Source organism: Meriones unguiculatus, chromosome 10, assembly GCF_030254825.1.
Source record: "Meriones unguiculatus strain TT.TT164.6M chromosome 10, Bangor_MerUng_6.1, whole genome shotgun sequence".
Classification (NCBI taxonomy): domain Eukaryota; kingdom Metazoa; phylum Chordata; class Mammalia; order Rodentia; family Muridae; genus Meriones; species Meriones unguiculatus.
In genome coordinates, this window is record NC_083358.1 from 49,779,534 (window position 1) to 49,796,104 (window position 16,571).

Sequence of the window (16,571 nt, forward strand, 5' to 3'; positions counted from 1 at the left end):
TTTTTTATTTTGATCTCATTGTTGCCGATTTCTTTGCAGATGTATACCATCTTGGTAAAGAGAAAATAGTCCTGTTGGCAAATTATCCAGCAGCTAAAAATAAAGATTTTATTCTGTTCTTTTTTCCAGATTTAGATGGCACCTGCTTTCATTGTTAATGCAGCAATATTCACCTCATTTTCTTCCAGGAAATTTTGGGAAGACATTTATGCTTACTCTTGAGACAAAAACAAACAATAGTAATTATTATTTGTAGTAACTAATCTACATGTTACATGTAAAAAAATAGTCATCCAGCTTTATTAACCAAAAAATATGCTTTTCATAACCAAATGCAATACACAGAGATAAAGGAACACAAACAGAGAACACATGGAAGATGAATGCCAATTATCACCTAAAGAACCAATCAGAAATTTTCAGAGTGTAACGTACAATCAGGAAACCAGAACAAAAAATGTTTTCATTATAGAGAACAGTGTAATCCCCCTGCATTTATACAAGGAGGGAAAAACCATTAAGCTGAGTGACTCAGAGCAGACAATTGGGTATGAATGAGCAGATCTAGGAGATTTTAATGACCCATCTTCCTCTGTAATGGGCTGTATAGATGTATTTGTGTAACATTGTAATGAATCCCAGAATCTTGAACTCAAATCCTAATTTTCATTTCTTGTGTATGTGAGTTAAATTGCATCCTGTGCCTACATAAGCATGATATATTTTCTACCTATTTTGTGCCCTTATATATTGGAACAAGCAGAGCATGATGAATATAATACAAATAGTTCATGATCCATATATTTATCATACTTCTCTCTAGGGCACAGGATATTAATATTCCAAAACCACTGAAACTTAGTAAGGGCTTTCCACATACACTCCAGACATTCACAGAACTGTTGAAACCCACAAATGCATATTAAGAATTAGTTTTTGATCTTGGCCATTCTCATGGGTGTGCCTGATGGGCAAGTGTTGGGCAGAGTGAATGGAATTTTATGTAAGAACTGGGAAATAGTAAGAGCTGTAGAGGACAGGGCCTCCACAAGGAGAGCAACAGAACAAGAAAATTTGAACACAGGGAACTTCCCAGAGACTCATACTCCAACCAAGGTCTATTCTTGGAGATAACCCAGAACCCCTGCACAGATGTAGCCCAGGGCAGTTCAGAGTCCAATTGGGTTACATAATAATGTGAAGAGGGACTGCCTCTGACACAATCTGATTGGCCTGCTCTCTGATCACCTCCCCCTGGTGGGGAGCAGCCTTACCAGGCCATAGTAGAGGACGATGCAGCCACTTTTGATGTGAACTGATGGACTAAGTTCAGAAAGGAGAGGAGAACCTCCCCTATCAGTGGACTTGGAGAGTGGCATGCATGCAGAGGGAGGAGGGAGGGTGGGAATGGGAGGGGAGGAGGGAGGGGCTTATAGGAGGATGCAGAATGAATAAAGTGTAATTGACAAAAAATAAAAAAAGAATTAGTTAAAAACCAAGACCTGATGGTTGTGTGTGCACACCTGTAATTCCTGTATTCTCAAGCTGAAAAGTTGAATGTTGAAAGAATATCTTATGTCTGTATGGAAACTTCACATGTCAATAATAAATTTGATGACCTATTGCTTAGGCAAGAAATAGGAAGTGGGATATCTGGCAAGCAGAAATGATCCTGGATTAGAGCCAGGCTGGGAGATTCAGCAACAAGATGTGAGGAGGACAGACCCATAGCGCCTGAGCCCAGGTAATCCACCATGTGGAAGAAGGTAGATTAGTAAAGTGGGTTGTCTTAAGTTATGAGCTAGTCAGAGAAGAGCCTAGCTATGAGGCCAAAGCATTTGTAAATAATATTTTGGGTCTTATGAGTCATTATTCTGGGAGCTTGGGGGTGGGAGGAAACCCCCTACCTCCAACACTGAGGCAAGAGAATTGTTGGTTTGAGGCCAGCCTGGATTATATAGTAAGTCAGAAAACAGTAACAAGGGTTAGGTTGTAGCTCTATCAACAGAGTGCCTGATTCATGTACCAGAAGCCTTGGGTTTAAGCAAAGCATGACACAGAGGGTACACACCTGTAACCTCAATGGTGGGGAGGTAGAGGCAGGAGGATCAGAAGTTCAAGACCATCTTTGACTATATAGCAATATTGTAACCTGCCTGGGTTTTATGAAATGCTAACCATAAATTAATTATTTCTAATCAGGCCATGTTTCAATTTAGCTACGTAAACTGCAACAAAACAAAACAAAACATTTGGCCTATACAAAGTAGAAGACACAGACTAATCCATTTGAAGACTCCATGTATTTTCATACATTGTAATAGTCTGTATTTCTCATCCACAATATGGTACCTAAACTGCTAAGCTGTGTTTGTCAATTTAATCTTTGTCAATGTGTTCAGGGAATAGTTCTAAGCAGACAGTGAAAATACAACTCCAAAATTAAAAGAGCTAAACTTAGAGTCATAAAATTCCTAAGATACTTTCTGAGTCTCCAATGTGGGACTTTGAATGGTTTTAGCTGTCCTGAAGGCCTTTTTTAGATTCCCAGGGCCACTTATTTCTCTAGCAATGTAGTCACGAAGGAGGATTTCAACAGTTACAACCTAAATGCTACAAATTGTAAATATTGTTGGCATTTTGGCTAAAATTTAAAAACCTAAGTCTAAGTAGTAAGATAAACAGAGATCTTGTTAGAAATTTATAAAAAAAAAAACAAAACAAAAACCAAACCAAAAAAACAAAAAACAAACGAAAAACAAAACAAAACAAAAAAAAAAAACAAAAAAACATCCCAGTCTCACCAGAATACATCATTTCATATCTTAGCTATGTGATGGTTTGATTGCTATCAAGTGTGTCTTCAGGAATGTGAAGCTAAGATTTTTAAACCTTATTCCAAACCCAGAGGATGACTGGACCATTTTCAGTCTTCTTCCATGTGACACTTCCACTGTGTCAAAACAATGCAATGTCTCAAATTCCAGTTATTCCTAGAGAAGCCATGAAGGGAAAAAAATGGTGGGTTGGGGGTTCAAAGTGTTCTCAGCTCTTCCTGGAATGTTCTGGAAGGAGAATGGTGTCAGCAGGGAAGACACAGTCTCCAGACGACTAAGAGCAACACTGGTTTTGGGTGTCAGTCCAAAGACTTTTGATCATAGGGCAGATCTCAGCGGTTCTCAGAGCACAGTGTCCAGAAGAGAGGCCTGAGAACTACCAAGGCCTTGAGCTGAAAACCAGCACACCTCACTGGCAGCCCTTGATGTTCTTGTCTGTGCATCATTTTGCTCTCGCAGTTGTGTGTTTTGGTCGGCACTCTGTGTTGAAACTGATACTTTTCAGAGAGATTAGGTGGTCAGTAAATCATCTGAATTGTTAACTAACTCTTCCTGAGACCATGGTATAGAAACAGTTTGGGAAATTTATATTATAGTAGTATTTAAAATATAAACAAAAATCTCAAGTGCTATTTGGTTTAGGGTCACAAGAGTGTCAGGAAATGCTTTAAAGGCCGTTGTGAACATAATGGAGAAAGAATTGTGTTTTATGTGCCAGTACAGTAAAGGGGTGTTTGAGGGCTGAAAGAAATGGCACAGCCATGATGTACAACTATGAGGATACTTGTGAAAATATTAATACACGTTTTAATTAATCTTTACACTGCTAAGATTTTTGGTAAAGGTTGGAACTCATTTCATGTTGGTGACACTGGATAACATAGAAGTTTCTAACTTAGAAGAGAATCTATTTCATATATATATATATATATATATATATATATATATATATATAATTTTTCCTTAATTACCTTTAGAGTTTCTCATCTATTCCGCCATGGATTTCCCTGCCTTCCCATGAAACATTGTAAACATGGAATAGAAGGCCCATGTTCAATGCTTTCCAGTCCTTTTCTCCTCAGTGACTAGCCAATCTGTGTCTGTTCCTGAACCATCCAGCCACCATCACTCAGGCTTTTGTTCCTTCTGGCCTTGGCTCTCCTCAGGGACTCATCTGGTGGTCCTTTGCCATGGTCTCTGTGATGACCTCAGGTCTACCAGGTCACTGTGGAGAACCTGGATATGTAGAATAGGTCACATGAGCCAACACCTTTAACCATACAGGTAAATTATCTGCAGGTATCAGCAGGATGTAGACGTCTTTTGGATCCATTATTGTACCCGAACAAGAGCATTAGATGCCAAGAAAATGTCATATATGACAGAGGTTGCAGCCGATGGTGTCATGTACAAATATGTATATCTGTATTATAATGTGAATTTTTAAATGTTTCTATTTCCTGGCTCACAATCCTGTTTTTAATCTTTCATACACTTATTTGCTTCTGTTTGTTGATTTTTTCTCAACAACTTGACATTTGTTAATGTTTTGGGGAAGGACACATTAAATTTAGTTAGAAACAGAAAATATTTAGATAAAAGTTAACTATAAATGTGTTGGAGATTAGCACTATGCCACCTCATTTTCATAGTCTTTGGAGACCTTGGATAAGAAATGGGAAAATGCAGCTTTCACATATTTATTATATATTTCCTTCTTTGAGGTGATAAAGTCTTTTTTTTTTCAAGTCACAACTTTATTGAGCAGATATTTCCTCCTACCTTGATGTGTTGTGGGTCTTCTACCATGCATAGCATATTTCAGTTAAATACAAGGATTGCAAAGAAATATGGGTCTTTTTCAGCCTCTACAGTGATGGGATTTTTACATTTCAATCCTGTTCTGCCATGGTCTGCCCACAGCACAAACAATGAGAATAATGTCAGATGATGAGTGATGCAGGAGAACCACAGACTGTTTATAGTTTCATTTTCCAAATATATAGATTTTGAACATGTCTTATCTTATCTTTGCCTAAAAAAATAGAGGAAGTAAGCAAATAGACACCTATTTTGTCAACGACATCAGATAACAAAGCTCTCCCTACGTGCTAGACCTTAGTATTTAGAAAGCTGTATTTATTCAAACTTCAAACTTTCTTTCCCTCTCTTTAAACTTGTAGAATGTAGGAGGAAATAGAATTCAAGATTCTTTCCTAAAAATCACAGTTTCCCTCTATAAACAAAAGAATGATGTGTACCCAGTCACCCAGGTTTTCAAGTGTGAACTCACACACAGAGTTTAAAACTCACCATTTCACCACATTGCCATGTCTGCAGCAGCGGCAGTCTACCCAAGGCTCAGCGCTCGGTGGATAACAGCACAGGAGCTTGTCTCCTTGGTGCTGCTTCTCCTTGAAGGAGCCCCTTGCCAGCCAGTCTAAGATGGTGTGTGGAGAATCCATAGCGTTAACTGATTTTGTTTATAGTGACTAGTTTCCACATTTTGTTGTCCAAACTACAGTATAATTCTTCTTAGCTCCATCTAGTTCTGAAGGAAAAAAGAAAAAGACATTTCCTCCAAAGCCGTGGGGCATGCCAGCACATAGAAATCTCCCGTGAGATACAGCCTTTGCACTGAGGAGCGCCCCTTCCTCACCTAATCCATACTTAAGGAATTTAAATTCTCCCTTAATATTTTGTACTTCAGTATATTAAAATTTACTTTCTAGGTTATGAATTCCTAAATTAAATCTGCAAGATAACTCTGTGGGCAAACGCTTTTGCCACCTAGCACCATGACCTGAGGTCCATTTGAAGGGCTCACATGTCAGAAGCAGAGAATCTGTTAATACATATAGCCTTCTGACCTACATGTGTACACACACACACACATACACACCAAAAAGTAAAATACAAAATAAATTCCTGGCTATGAGGGCCCCCTGTCAGCACTCCCAGCACCATGGGATGAGAAGAGTGATCTCACAAAAGATATTGCCATGCTGGCTGGCATGTGCTGCCTTCGGATCTTGTTTGGTGATCCCTTGCTGAGCACTCTCTTCAGTGAGTGCGAATCCTCTGGCGAGTGACACTGAATTCAAGCCAAGCAACATTTATTGAGTGAAGCAACAGCGCCTGCTCTCTCTCGAGTCAGGTGCTGATTCATTTAGCGGCTGTGAGACACACACACAGTTATTAACTGTGGGTTAGGCTTTGCTCATCCATATGGATACAACAGCCTTAAACAGTGTGACAACAACAGCAACACAGTATCAGTAGAAAAATAAGGGGATCAGTGTCCTAAATGAGGCAGATATAGGATCTTACACAAGCCCAAAAGTTTTAAAGGTTCACACTGCTTCTCTCAGGGTTGGGGGAATGGGGGTGGCCAGGGTATGGCAGCTAGGATCTGGCAACAGGGGTTCCTTGCCTGGCTTGATACAGGATCCAGGATTATTTTTTTTTCTTTTTTTTTTTTTTTATTCTTTTTTTTTTTTTTAATGCAGTTTATTCAGGAACATTGAACAATCCTCGGACCCCGGGGAAAGCCAGCCCACAGCTTAAATAGCCTCTGGGTAGCCAACCCAGGCGTGCCATGGGGGCAATGCAGATAGGTCCACATACATGGAAGCAAGCCAGATCCTCAGCCTTAGCCAAATGTGGAGTTGTTCGTGACAGAGAGCACTCACCATCGGGAAGGTGGAAGGCGGAAACCAGCTCCATCTTTAAGGCATAGCATTCCGCAGCTCTCTACAGTTCCCCCTTTTTGTTTTAGACGCATCAGGCAAGAGTAGAGGTCTGATCTCTGATATTAGAAATAAATTGGGACTTTGTACCGATGTTCATTTAGGTGTCATCCACCCAAAGAGCATCAGACCCGTCTGATACCTTTTTCTCAGAGGCGGGACATGGGGCATCAACCTGCATGCAATCAGACATGCTCTTCTCTGGGTCCAAAGCGGCTGACCCTGAGTGCAGTGCTTAGCCTCACATCCTGAGCGTATCATTTTAGCTTTTTATGGTATCCAACCATGCTTGGGGAGAATGTCCTGCTTCAATGGCTGTAAAGGCCTGAATGATCATGGCTGCATCACACTGTTGTGAGACTCTAATCTTGCATATATACCACAGGCAAACCAAGGAGACCAACACCAGAAGGCCTGCTAACACTCCCATGCCCACCCATTCCTTCAGATGATTCATGGCTGCAGCAATCCATGTTGATAATCCTGTGGCTAGTCCTGCGTCCACTCCGGTAGAATTTACTGTGACATTGGCCACTCTCAGCTGCTCCATCGTAGTATCGAATTCTCCAGTCCAATTACCTAAAATATAGCTCGACAATTGTTTAGACAGATTTGCAGCGCAGGAAAAATTCTCATGTTGTATGCTAGTGACACAAAGTCCATCATACTTTCATTGACAGCCAGGTTGAGCGATTTGCCATAGGGTATCAATTTGCTCCTGCAAGAGGTCAATCCTCTGATTGAACATCATCAAGCTTCCTTTTAGTTGAGCATTAAACCACAGAGGAGGCAGTCAAGGCTGGGATGGGAATGTCAATGTGGGGAAAATATGGATAACTGTGACATGATCAAGACACTTGTTACAAAAAGAGGCAGGGTTAGAAGCCAAGCTCTGTTACCAAGGAAAAAGGTAAGAAGATGAGAAGCCACAGCTGAGGAAGGGCTTGTTGGAGCCACTGGTGAGGCCGACCGACAGCTTTGCCTGGAGCTGTGTTTAATAAGCCTGGAGACTATGGCTTTGAACTCCTTTGGCAGGAGCCAGCTATAGGTGATCTCCTGCACCATACAGATTCAGGGTGCTAAAACCTTAGATGCAGAAAGTCACAAAAATCACAGAAACTCTTCCATTTTACTTTCACATTGATGAACCAGTCTCTACACTTTGGGGACTTATTTCATTATAGGATACTGGGCATTTTAAGGTCTATTGTGAGACATGAATAAAGGAGATTTGATCTGTGAGCTGTCTCTTAGCTGAGATACATTCTACCAGCAAATGACAAGAATGGTACATTTCTATTTCTCCTTGAAAACACTAAGAAATAAACTCCCGACATATAAAAGGGGTGGGAATTTTGCACAATGGCTTCGATTACAGTTAATAGAAACAGGGTGAAAGTCTTATTTTACCTGATAAATATAAAAGTTCTATTTATTAATACCAATAATACTAATTTTATACTATGAGCATATGACTACATCTTTCTTAAAAGTACAAAGATGAAATATGAGAATATAGTTCAAAATGAATGTTCCCAGGTTCTGTACAGGAAACGGGGTGGACTGAGGCAGCATGAATAGATAGGAGGGTTTCTCACAATCCCCCTCTAGTGTGAATGTCAAACAACTCAACTTTCTGTATAGCTTCCGCTACTTGTGAAGGCTATTCTTTACTACATAAGGCAGTGAGCTTCATTCAGGACTCTGTTTTATCACAAAATCAAGTAAAATTTTTATGCAATGGCTGGAGTGTGGGACACATTAGGAATGATTAGCTGTATTCATGAATCCATAATCACACCTGCAAATGAGGAGGGAATCTATAGAAATAGGAAGCATTTTCAAAGCTATGAATATGCATGCAGCATGTACTTCCCGAAATATCATAATAAAAATAGTTTGTAAGCCTTCAGGATCCGGCAAACTGCTTTTACTTTCCAGATGTTGGAACTCAGCCATTTTGACACAAGCATAAAATTGAACTTCAATGTTTAGAGGTCAGTAATCATCATCTTTGTTTCTAAATACTTTTAGATGTGCTGGAGAAATCCAGAAATCTTCAGGCAACTCCTTAGTCTTGAGGTCCTGTGCAAAGGGAAAGTAAGGAAGAGGAGGATGGGAGAGAGGAAGGGAGGGAGAGAGGGAAGAAAATGGAAGACAAGAGGAAAGGAGAGAGATAAGAGAAGGGGAAGAGATAGGAAGGAAAGGGCAGAGAGCTGGAAGAAGGATAAAGAGAAGATGGAAGAGATAGGAAGGAAAGGACACAGAGCAGGAAGAAGGAACAAAGAGAAGATGGAAGGAAAGAGGAAAGCAAGGAGAAAGAGTAACAGGAAAGAAAAAAGGAAGAATAGGAGGGAGGGAGGGAGGAAGGACAGATGGGAACAGGAAGGAAGATTAAGATGGAGAATATATTAGACTGTGTCTGGGCTTCCCTCATGTCTGTGAGCTATTATTATTTTTATTTTGAGAAAAAGCATACCTACAAACTGATATAAAATAACCATTTAAATCTCCATCAGTCTTTTATCCTTAAAACAGGGAATTGTTTTCTGTTCTCAGAGAGATCAATGCCTTTGTAGTGCTGGAACCCCAGTGAAATGTAGCCTAGCACTATTGTCACTTCCTCTGAGTACATGTTTTATGGATTCTTAGAGACTTGCAGCATTTTCTAGATACTTCACCATCCATTCATAAGATGTTTTAATTTGCTCCATCAATTCCTGATTAACAGTGACTGAGAATTAAAGGTGTGGAAAATCTTGGGGCTTTTTCAGAGATGAGCAGGAGAGCAGTTAAGACAGCAGAGACACTGAGAAATTAATTTTAACTTTGCTAATCACACTGATTTCTTCTTTCTAGATTTAGGGCTTATATTGCCATCCTCTTTGTGTGTCATATAGCCATATCATATTTTCCCATTAGTGTTGCAAACCTCTGGGGCAGAGTGTTAGCAATGATAGCCCTGTTGCATGCTGCTCTCTGGGGCACTGATTAACCTGATGAAGAGAAGACAAAAGGGTGCTCCTCACTGCTTTCATTAAACACTGTCTCTTTACAATCAATACTTGCATTCTAATACATCACCTTACTTTCCGAAGAAGACATACTAATTAAAATATCAGGAACTATTTCACTCCATTAACAAGTTAGCTGTTTTTAAAGTAGATTTTGTTATGTCTACACCTTCATTTTGTTTTCTCTAATTTGCTTAGTGATAGAAACTTAGGTAATGATGGAATGTAATTCAAGCTCTGTAAAGCTGAGATGGGAGAACCTTCTCAAAATGACTTCATGAGAGAGAAAGATCATGTATTGGTTAGTTTTATTCACACTGGCACAAACTTAGTTATGTCTAGAAAGGGGCCATCTTCACCCCATGGGAAAGTCTGTATGGTAATTTCTGATTGATGATTGATGTGGGACGGCTTCATATGGGCAGTGTCACCCTTGGGCTGGTGGCTCTGGGAAGTATAAGAAATCAGGATGGGCAAGCCCAAAGAGCAAGGCAGGAAGCAGCATCGCTTCACATCCTCTGCTTCAGTCTCTGCCTTTGGTTCATACCTTCAGCTATTCCCTGACTTTCCTGAGGAAATATTTGTAAGCTGAAAGAAACCCTTTCCTCCATAAGTTCCTTTTGGTTATGGTCTTTAGCACAGAATTAGGAAATAAAGTAGGAGTTAACAAGCAGTTTAAGGCAAACACTGTTAAAGACCTCACCTGGGCTATTAGCTTCATGCAGAGACATAGCACACTAACTTGCTAGTGATATAGAAAAGAATAGCCTTGCACTTTTATGGCACAGTATATAAGTTAGTTATCTGCTGCACTTGTGGGTGCTGCAGGTAAGGGAGCAGCAGCTTCTCAGAAAGAACCATGTTATGAAACAAAGTGGAACTTTTATGCATTTCATTTTCATGTATGCATATCATTTTCCTGGATATTGATTCTCAAAGCCTGAGATACGTATCTAGGTCAAGCCTCTGGTATCTACTGTGTTCTGGCAGACAGTCAGGTTGATCCCACCTTTTGCCTGCTGTGGAAAGTGCTGTGCTGTACTGGGTAGCGCAGGTGTCTCAGTCCTAGGCTGCCCCAGGACATGAACTTCTTCTGTTATATCCTGAGCATGCATTCAGCAACAGTAGCCATTTTGGAAGGGAAAATCAAACTACTTTGAGGGTCAGAATTGTTACTATCAAGAAATCAAACCAAAAAAAGTGCTAATGGGGATATAGGTGAAAGATGGGAATGTACATTTGAGCAGCCAGCATGGAAGTCTTGCAAAACTAAAAGTAGGTGACCTCTCTGCTAAAAGATGGAAATAAAGCCCAGCAAAGTCAGCTGTAGAATGTCCTAAGTAAAGAAATATGTGCTCATTTGTACTTTGTTATGGAATTACAACAGTTTCTTATAGAGAACAGGGCAAGACAGAGCACAGCTTGAAGAGAAAAGAGTAAATATTTACATGAAGGTCTTTGTGGTGTTTATAAAAGAACCAAATATCATACTTAGACCAAGGGAGAGTGCTGCATGGCTTTAATACCAAGCTACACATGTCTACTTAGTAAAGAGCTAAGATGGTAGGACCTGCCTACAAACAGAATTTTTCATTGTATGTCTCCTCTATTATAATTTAGATATTTATTGACCTCATGTCATCCTGTGTTTCCATCTGATAGTCCTGTTTTGGACTCTGTGACATCTTGGGATGTGAGGTCTATGTACAGAAGCAGGATTTTAGGGCCATGCCTTTGAAGATTGTTCCTAGATCCACTCATTGCCTGAGTCTGTTCCCTGGTCTACAATCACATGACTGAAAATAATAAACCAATACAAATAAACATGTAGGAGACTTTTCCACATATTTAGGGACTAGAAAGTACACTGATAAACTGTTAAGCATGTACAAAGGATTGAGAAGAAAAGGAAAATACTGAGTCAGGTCTACATAGTGACTTCCACAAGTCTAATGTTTTGTATCATTAAATAACTATAAATGGGGAAAATAAGTCCTCAAAACAGGACACAATCCCCAGCAAAACCAGAGCAAAAGTGAACAAGCAATCAAACACCACTGCCAGGCATATATCTGAAATATGTTCAAGTATACAAGGACATTTGCTCAACCAAGTTCATAGCAGTTTTATTCGTAATAGCCAGAATCTGGAAACAACCAAGATGTCCCTCAATTGAGGAATGGATACAGAAACTGTGGTACATTTACACAATGGAATACTACTCAGCAATTAAAAACGAGGAAATCAAGAAATTTGCAGGCAAATGGTGGGAACTAGAAAAGGTCATCCTGAGTGAGGTATCCCAGAAGCAGAAAGACATACATGGAATATACTCACTTAAAAGTGGACAGTAGACATATAATATAGGATAAACATACTTAACTCTGTACATTTAAAGAAGCTAAGTAAGAAGGAGGACTCTGGGCAAATGGGATGGAATTCAGAAGAAGGTGAAAACAGAGAACAGGACAGGAGCCTACCACAGAGGGCCTCTGAAAGATTCTACCCTACAGGGTATCAAAGCAGATGCTGAGACTCATAGTCAAACTTTGGGCACAGTCCAGGGAAACTAATGAAAGATGAGGGAGACGAAAAGACCTGGAGGGGTAGGAACTTCACAAAGAGAACAAGAGAACAAAAAAATCTGGACAAAGGGTTCTTTTCTGAGACTGATACTCCAACCAAGGACCATGCATTGATAGAACCCCTGCACAGATGTAGCCCATGGAAGCCCAGTCTCTAAGTGGGTTCCCTAGTAATGGGAACAGGGACTGTTTCTGACATGAACTCAGTGGCTGGCTCTTTTATCACCTCCCCCTGAGAGGGGAGCAACCTTACCAGGCCACAGAGGAAATCAATGAATACAGTCCTGATGAGACTTGATAGGCTAAGGTCAGATGGAAGGGGAGGAGGACATCTCCTGGGGAAGGGGCACATGAGGACATGAGGGAGAGAGGGTGGGATTGGGAGGGGATGAGAGCAGTGGCCACAGCTGGGATACAAAGTGAATAAACTGTAATCAATAAAAAATAAACTAATAGAAAAACAAATTATATTAATATAAAAGAGGAGAGTGGTCATAGAAAGTTGGATATGCCTAATCTTTTCTAGAGAAGGATAGTTATGACCAGATAAATATGCATTAAATATAGATTTTAAAAATATATAAAACAAAAAGTACTTTATTGAAAGGATAACTAAATTTATAAACACCTAGGGAAATCCAAAGTGAGAAGAAACAAATGATCAACATAAGAATGGTGAATGACTGTTCACGGTGTTCTAAGTCACAGACAGATGGTAACATGGGTTTCTGCTGTGAGGCTGCCCAGTGCGATGACTATAGATTATAATTATGCACCGTGGATTCTAAACGATGTGGAGAAAGAATTTGGAAAGTTTTACATAGAGAAATCATAAACATTTGAGGATATATATTTAGACATTACACAGTGGGTGTGTCACATGCCACCTAACTCATGTGGGTATTTTTGTTTTATGTACTAGTCAAAAATTTTATTTAAAATACAAATTAATAAATAATATATTCATGAAAGATAAGGGATGAGTTTGGTGACATGGTTACAGATCCCAAACATAGTATACAGAGCAGGTTAAATCATTTGTAGCTGTGTGATGTTCATTATAATCCGTCACATTTTTTCATTAAGGAAGACACCTATATATATATATATATATATATATATATATATATATATATATATATTTCAGATGTGATGAAACCTATCCCTACTCACATTAGCCTGTGAATCTTCTCTGTAGTTTTCCTAAGAGACACCTGAAGCCATTTAACAGCCATTCTATAATGGGCAGCTGGTACTCTCAGCATCCGAGATTCATCAGATAATCACTTGAATTTATGGTTTTGCCTGTAGAATTGAAGTCTATGAGCTTTGGAGTCAGATCATCAGAAACGAAGCTCACATCTGTCCTGCCAGATCATTGGTGCCACACACTAACCTTGCCATGTCTTCACTCCCAGTGTTCAGAACAAGAATGGGACAGAGGGAAACAGCACATGTGCTCCCTTCAAGTGTGAGAACCAACAAAGATACATTATGACTCTCCTGTCACTTACAGAACCTTCTATATTTCTTATTTATTTATTTGTTAGTTTATTTATGTATTTACTTTATTTATTAAAATTTATTCACTTTGTATTCCAACCATAGACCCCTCCCTGCCCCCCCATCCCACCCTCCTTCTTTTCTTCACATGCTCCTCTCCAAGTCCACTGATATGGGAGGTCCTCCTCCCCTTCCATCTGACCCTATCTTATCAGGTTGCATCAGGACTGGCTGCATTATCTTCCACTGTGGCTTGGTTAGGCTGCTTCCCCTCAGGGAGAGGTGATCAGAGAGCCAGCCACTGAGTTTATGTCAGAGACAGTCCCTGTTCCCATTACTAGGACACCCACTTGGATACTCAGCTGCCATGGGCTACATCTGTGCAGGGGTTTGAGGTTATCTCCATGCACCATCCTTAGTTGGAGTATAAATCTCAGAAAAGACCCCTGGGTCCAAATTTTTTGGTTTGGTTGCTCTTCTTGTGGTGCTCTATTCCCCTCCAGGTCTTTCTATCTCCCCCTTCTTTCATAAGGTGCCCTGCAGTCTGCCTAAAGTTTGGCTATGAGTCTTAGCATCTGCTGGTTAGTCTTTCAGAGGTCTTTTGTGATAGGCTCCTGTCCTGTTCCCTGTTTTCTCCCTCTTCTGTTGTCTATCCTGTTTGACTTTCTGAGTCAGGATTGATCATCTTACCCAGGGTCCTCCTTCTTGCTTAGCTTCTTTAGGTGTATAGATTTTAGTGTGATTATCCTATATTGTATGTCTAATATCTGTGATGGAAGATTGTGTCCATGCGTGTCCTGGGAGGATGGCAAATATAAACACCCAAGTTAACAATGAAGCTCGAACACATGGTAATCTTTGTCTCCACTGCTTTCTGATTTTCTCTTCATACTCAGGCTTAGTGTAAGCCAGAAGTTCCAGCAGATTCCATGGTCCAGGGAGAAAGAAAGTAGACAAAGGGTGTTTATGCCCTGTATACACTACATTAAAGGCTCAGCACAGAAGTTTAAATTTCTAGAATAAAGTCATGTCTTCTTACACAGGCAAGCATTTGAAGTTTGAAATGTAGCCATACCTCGTCACTGGGGGCCCAGGAACCCAGTGAACACCAGTTTGGGACACCACAAATGTACATCTTGTGTTGTGCCTCATGGATTGTGCATGACCTCATTCACTAAGGCATAGAATGGAATGTCTGCTGCAGAGCTCCATCGTATGGTGGGAATGAGGTAGGGGAGACTCAGCTATACAGAGCTTGGAAGGCATGCATGTGTGCACAAGCACATATACACAGATGCACATATACACACAATACATACACATGCATACACTCATACACACATGCACACGAGCATGTTCACACACATACACACATGCACACACACATGAACAGATGGTATTTTCTGACCTCATGGTTCCAGTTTCTGCTGTGGCACAGCTCAGACCCCTGCAGAGTCTCCGTGACTAACTTATCCAGCAAGAAGATGTACTCTAGTTTAGTGTTAAGTGCACTGGCACTGTCAGGACCTGGGCATCCCTGCTGACACCTGTGAGCTGAGAAATCAGTGACCAAGGTACCCTGACTGTTCACTCTCTGTAGAGAAGGGATAGGTGGGCTGTGAACCCAGTTTTCTGATGGACACCAATGCGAAGACTAAGCTATGCACTCTGCTGAGCTTGGGGAAACACAAAAGCAGGAGTGGAATGCTTTCCAAGGATTTCTGGGGATCGGTGAAGTCAGAAGAGTTTAATGATGTGCAGCGATCTCTTAGAATGTACAATGCAAGCAAGTAGCAAGTACAAAGTGCCTTTTGGGGAGATGCATCGGTACTTCAGAAGAAAAGCACAGGGCGCACTATGGTGTTCCCATTTGACCTCTCCACTCACCAATAAGTGACTTCAGATCCCACATGTTGCCATGATGATAGACATGGACTCTGAAAGCTGGGTTCTCTGCCTCTTCTGTCCAGAGTAGAAGGTGATTTGTCCCTAGCAACACTTTCTTTGTCTAAATTTAAGCCCTCACCTGGGCAGTGCAGACTGCTTCCCTCTTTTCAGAAAAGTGGCAATTTGAACTTAGGAGAGTGCAAAGCCTGTTAAGACCCATGCTGGAAAGATACAGCTACCCAGTTATGTGTGCCTTACTGTGCTGGCCTCACCTGGGTCACATTGGTCTGAAACAGTCAAGTTGGGAAAGCTCAGCATGTGCATGCTACGGGGACCCCTGGCTTATGCCACATGCCATGAACAAGGAAATGATCATCTCAACATCAGGGTACGGAAGAGCCTGGTTAGAAGTGACTCCTTGCATTTATGTCCCAGGCCAAGGGCCAAACAAGTTACTATATTTCTCATGTTAGTGAAAAAGGGTGTATCTCCAAAGGTTGTTTTACCCACAACATTCTATAGTGAGGATTAGTTACTTTATAAAAGCCTAAGCTTCTAATACTTTTGTTATGTGACATCATTTAAAAGTCCTTGGAGACACAAACACTACATAATGAACTTAATCTTGCATGACATTTTCAATGGTCCCAGCTTTTACTTATTTTGAGGTATTTATTTATTCTGCAAAAAGTATTTGCTGTGCACCTGCTCTGTATGAGGCATAGGGATCAGAAATAAAATATATCCTTCTTTCCTTCAAGTTGAAGACATAGAGGTTCAGCCCAAACAGCATGACCTCACTGCTTCTGGAGTCATTCAGATGTATTTACCCAACACTGACATGCTGACCATTCAGGGGTAACAGTTCCAGGCTAACTGACAATCAGCAGAATTAATTATTTATTATCCCATGTTAACAAATATAGATGCAAGATGCTCTAGTAAAAGGCACACATACCAGTCCTAGAATCACAATGTAAAACTGCAGATGACATC

At 40.4% G+C, this 16,571-nt stretch overlaps 1 long non-coding RNA gene across 6 annotated transcripts in view; it reads left to right on the forward strand.

Moving 5' to 3' along the window:
- Positions 1 to 16,571, forward strand: part of LOC132656862 (uncharacterized) — a 185,240-nt gene that overhangs the window by 79,918 nt on the left and 88,751 nt on the right. The gene's annotated exons all lie outside the window — the stretch shown is intronic.